Raw genomic sequence first — 5,765 nt, 5'->3', positions numbered from 1 at the left:
TTCACAGCCCAACTCTCACATCCATACATGACCATGGGAAAAACCATAGCCTTGACTAGACAGACGGACCTTGGTTGGAAAAGTAATGTCACTGCTTTTTAATATGCTATCTAGGTTGGTCATAACTTTCCTTCCAAGGAGTAAGCTAAGGTCAGTACCAAGAAACGGACCTGGAACAAAAACGAAGAAACAAATAGACTACTTATGATTTCTTGGTACCACAGGCTTAATCTTCTTTTCTTGTAGATTGTTACTGGTTAGAACCATTTCTGGGTGGCTCTACACAGCTTGGCTCATAGTTTCATTGAGTTAGACAAGGTTATGATCTATGTGATCAGTTTGGTTAGTTTTCTGTGATTGTAGTTTTCATTCTGTCTGCCCTGTGATGGAGAAGGATAAGAGGCTTATGGAAGCTTCCTCATGGGAGAGACTCCCTGTGGGGGAAACTGAGTCTTGTTCTGATGGGCAGGAACATGTTCAGTAAACCTGCAATTCAATTTTCCGCTGATGGTCAGGGTTGCATTCCCTCCCTGTTGTTTGGCCTGAGGCCAAACTGTGGTAGGGGAAATGAAGGTATGGCGACCTCCTTCAAAATGACTAGTGCACACACTGTTGTATTCAGTGCCCCTGACCCCACAACAGGCCACTGTCAACCCACACCTCCACTGGAGATTCCTGGACACTCACAGGCAAGTCTGGCTCAGTCTCTTGTGGGGACACTGCTTCTTTCTCCTGGCTCCTGGTGTGCACAAGGTTTTGTTTGTGTCCTCCAAGAGTCTTGTTTCCCCAGTCCTGTGGAAGTTCTGCAATCAAATCTCATGGTCTCCAAAGTCAAATTCCCTGGGGGTGCTCAGTTTCTTTGCCAGATCCCCAGGTTGGAAAGTCTGTTGTGGGTTCTAGAACTTTCTTAACAGTGTAAGAGTTTCTTTGGTATAATTGTTCTGCAGTTTGTGTGTCATCTGCTCAGAGGCTCTATAGTGAGCTAAAGACAACCTCCTCCAAAAGGGCTTATGCCACACGCAGCATGACCCAGGTCCCCCCATCCCTGTGTCAGGCCACTGCTGACCAGTGCCTCCACAAGAGACACTCAAAGGCAGGTCTGTCTCAGTCTCTGTGGGGTCTCTGAGTTCTGGTGCACACAAGGTTTTGTTTGAGCCCTCTGAGTGTCTCTGCTGGGTTGGGGTTTGATTCTAAATGTGACTATGCCCTCCTACATCTTGTTGGGGCTTCTCCTTTGCCCTTTGATGTGGGGTATCCTTTTATTTGCTGGTCATGACAGACAGGTCATGGTGGAGAGTTCTGACAAAACATGGTCCCCTGGAGAAGGGAAAGGCAAACCACTTCAGTATTCTTGCCTTGAGAACCCTATGAACAATATGAAAAGGCAAAAAGATAGGACACTGAAAGATGAACTCCATAAGTTGGTAGGTGCCCAGTATGCTCCTAGAGAAGAGTGGAGAAATACCTCCAGATAGAATGAAGAGACGGAGTCAAAGCAAAAACAGCACCCAGTTATGGGTGTGACTGGTGATGGAAGTAAAGTCCAATGCTGCAAATAACAATACTGCATAGGAACCTGGAATGTTAGGTCCATGAATCAAGGCAAATTGGAAGTGGTCAAACAGGAGATGGCAAGAGTGAACATTGACATTTTAAGAATCAGTGAGCTAAAATGGACTGGAATGGGTGAATTTAATTAAAATGACCATTATATCTACTACTGTGGGCAAAAATCCCTTAGAAGGAATGGAGTAGCCCTCATAGTCAACAAAACAGTCTGAAATGCAGTACTTGGATGCAATCTCAAAAATGACAGAATGATCTCTGTTCATTTCCAGGGAAAACCATTCAGTATCACAGTAATCCAAGTCTATGCCCAACCACTAATGCCAAAAAAGCTGAAGTTGAATGGTTTACAAGTTGAAAGGTCTACAAGACCTTCTATAACTAACACCAAAAAAGATGTCCTTTTCATCATAGGGGACAGGAATGCAAAGGTAGGAAGTAAAGAGATACTTAGAGTAACAGGCAAGTTTGGCCTTGGAGTACAAAGTGAAGCAGGCAAAGGCTAACAGAGTTTTGCCAAGAGAATGCACTGGTCATAGCAAACACCCTCTTCCAACAACACAAGAGATGACTCTATATGTGGACATCACCAGATGGTCAACACCAATATGAAATCAAATTGATTATATTCTTTTCAGCTGAAGATAGAGAAGTTCTATACAGTTAGAAAAAATAAGACCAGGAGCTGACTGGCTCCGATCATGAACTTATAGCAAAATTCAGACTTAAATTGAGGAAAGTAGGGAAAAAGACTAGACTATTCAGGTAGGACCTAAATCAAATACTTAAGTTATACAGTGGAAGCAAAAGTAGATCCAAGGGATTAGATCTGATAGACAGAGTGCCTGAAGAACTATGTACAGAGGTTTGTGACATTGTACAGGAGGCAGTGATCAAGACCATCCCCAAGAAAGAAATGCCCAAAGGTAAAATGGTTGTCTGAGGAGGCCTTACAGATAGCTGAGAAAAGAAGAGAAGTGAAAGGTAAAGGAGAAAAGGAAAGATATACCCATCTGAATGTGGCGTTCCAAAGAAGAGCGAGGAGAGATAAGAAAGCCTTCCTCAGTGATCAGTGCAAAGAAACAGAGGAAAACAATAGAACGGGGAAGACTAGAGATCTCTTCAAGAAAATTAGAAATATCAACGGAACATTTCATGTAAAGATGGGCACAATAAGGGACAGAAACAGTATGGACCTAACAGAAGCAGAAGATATGAAGAAGAAGTGGCAAGAATACACAGAAGAACTGTGCAAAAAAGATCTTCATGATCCAGATAACCATGGTGGTGTGATCACTCACCTAGAGCCAGACATCCTGGAGTGTGAAGTCAAGTGGGCCTTAGGAAATATCACTACAAACAAAGCTAGTGGAGGTGATGGAATTCCAGTTGAACTATTTCAAATCTTGAAAGATGATGCTGTTATAGTGCTGCCCTCAATATATCAGCAACTTTGGAAAACTCAGCAGAGGCCACAGGACTGGAAAAGATCAGTGTTCATTCCCATCACAAAGAAAGGCAATGCCAAAGAATGCTCAAACTACCGCACAATTGCACCAATCTCACATGCTTACAAAGTAATGCTCAAAATTCTCCAAGCTAGGCTTCAACAATACATGAACCAAGAACTTCCAGATGTTCAAGCTGGATTTAGAAGAGGCAGAGGAACCAGAGATCAAATTGCCAACATCTGCTGGATCATCAAAAAAGCAAGAGAGTTCCAGAAAAACATCTACTTCTGCTTCATTGACTACACCAAAAACTTTGACTGTGTAGATCACAACAAACTGTGGAAAATTTCTAAAGAGATGGGAATACCAGACCACCTGATCTGCCTCCTGAGATATCTGTATGCAGGTCAAGAAGAAACAGTTAGAACCGGACATGGAACAATGGACTGGTTCCAAATAGGGAAAGGACTACATCAAAGCTGTGTATTGTTATCTGCTTATTTGACTTATATGTGGAGTACATCATGCAAAATGCTGGACTGGATGAAGCACAGGCTGGAATCAAGATTTCCAGGAGAAATATCAATAACCTCAGCTATGCAGATGACACCACCCTATGGCAGAAAGTGAAGAAGAACTAAAGAGCCTCTTGATGAAATTGAAAGAGAAGAATGAAAAAGCAGACTTAAACTCAACATTCAAAAAGCAAAGATCATTGCATCCTGTCCCAACATTTCATGGCAAATAGATGGAGAAACAATGGAAACAGTGACAGACTTTATTTTCTTGGGCTCCAAAGTCACAGTGGATGGTGATGTCAGCCATGAAATTAAAAGACGCTTTCTCCTTGGAAGACAAGCTAAGACCAACCTAGACAGCATATTAAAAAGCAGAGACATTACTTTGTGACAAAGTCCATCTAGTAAAAGCTTTGGTTTTTCCAGTAGTCATGTATGGATGTGAGAGTTGGACCATAAAGAAACCTTTGTACCAAAGAATTGATGCTTTTAAACTGTGGTGCTGGAGAAGACTCTTTCGAGTCCCTTGGATTGCAAGGAGATCCAACCAGTCCATCCTAAAGGAAATCAACCCTGAATATCCGTTGGCAGGACTGATGTTGAAGCTGAAACTCCAATACTTTGGCCACCTGATGCAAAGAGCTGACTCATTGGAAAAGACCCTGATGCTGGGAAAGATTGAAACCAGGAGGAGAGGAGAAGGGGACGACACAGGATGAGATGGTTGGATGGCATCACCAACTCAACGGACATGAGTTTGTGAAAGCTCCAGGAGACGGTGAAGGATAGGGAAGCCTGGCATGCTACAGTTCATGGGGTCACAAAGAGTCAGACACACCTGAGTGACTGAACTGAACTGAACTGAGAACCATTTCAGTGGTAAATGCAAAAACTATATGTAAATTATCTCTGGAAAAGTAGAGCTTTTACGGGCTCATATAAATATAGAAAAGCAAGTATGTTTGACTTCAAGGAAACTCTCAGGGACTTGAGAAACTCTAAATTCAGGACTGAAACAGTTCCTTCTTCCATCACCCTGTCTCCTCCTCCTTACTGCTCCCCCTCCCCATGCTATTCTTCTCCCTACTCTTGTATATGTAGTGTGATTTTTTATATTAACTAAATGATATGATAATGGAAAGAATGAAAATGAAAATATATATATATGTCTGTACTCAGCAGTTCCACTTTGGGGAAGTTATCCCATAAAAATAAGGAAGTAGAAGATAAAAAATACACACATTACGTCAAATGAGTGCATTGTAAAGTGTGAGTGTGTTTATGTATGCTTTCCTATGCCTAAAGTATGTCCTGGAAAGATGTGCAGGACACGTCAATGGTGGCGCTTTGGGAAAGCAACGTCTTGGCAAGGTCAAGAGGAAAGGGACATCACTTTTCATGTTCTATAGTTCCACCATGCTTAATTGTACTACCAGAGAATCATTCTTCTATTTCTTATTAATTTAATTTAATTCTTTTTTTGGGGGGGGCAAGATTTATTGTGAATGGAAGGGAAGGGCTCAGTCCTTCTTGGCTGCCGCTGTCCTCATGGCGGCCAAGACGTTGCTCAGCTCTTCTCCTTTTTGCGCAGATGTGTGTCCCCACCCTTTTCTTGATGAACTTGAGGGCCCGCTTGTCCTTGGAGACGTTGAGCAGCTCCATGGCTCGTCGCTCCTAAGAGGTGAAGCCACACACCTCCCGGATCACGTGCCACACGAACTTGGTATGTTTGGTGAGATGCCTGTGGCGGCGGCTGTGCCTCGACTTGCCCACGTTCTTGGTCGCTTTGTGACCCTTGTTGAGGCCCATGGCCATGGGGTAGCGCAGAGCCATGGCTGTAGTTCTACAATGGCTGCCGCGGCGGAAGGCTATTTCTTATGTAATTTTAAATGGTGAAAGGAAACCTTACAGGAAAAAACAAATGTAAAATGTTTTAAGAAGAGTATAGAATTCATAATTCAATATCTCACTGCATGAACATTTTTAGGTCACTGTTTGACCAAACATACACTGTATAAAATGCAGGTGGTGGCGTACCAAAGATCCTCATTGGTTGTCATAGTGGCATTATCTACTATGTTTCATATTCTTTGTATGACTTATCAGTTGAAGTTACAGGAGACTTGCCTCTAGCTTGTTTGGGCTTTGGGAAGGGACTGAAAGACAAATTCATGGAGAAACAAATGCACACAGAAGTAAAATAAGACTGTTGCTGTTCCATTTATTTATT

At 42.5% G+C, this 5,765-nt stretch overlaps 1 pseudogene; it reads right to left on the bottom strand.

The window, feature by feature from the left end:
* Positions 1 to 5,055: 5,055 nt before the first annotated feature.
* On the bottom strand, positions 5,056 to 5,382 carry LOC129556625 (large ribosomal subunit protein eL36 pseudogene; annotated as a pseudogene).
* Positions 5,383 to 5,765: the final 383 nt, after the last annotated feature.

Source organism: Moschus berezovskii, chromosome 13, assembly GCF_049115385.1.
Source record: "Moschus berezovskii isolate FMDL1 chromosome 13, NW_MosBer_1.0, whole genome shotgun sequence".
Classification (NCBI taxonomy): Eukaryota; Metazoa; Chordata; class Mammalia; order Artiodactyla; family Moschidae; genus Moschus; species Moschus berezovskii.
This window is presented reverse-complemented; position numbering and strand designations above follow the sequence as displayed.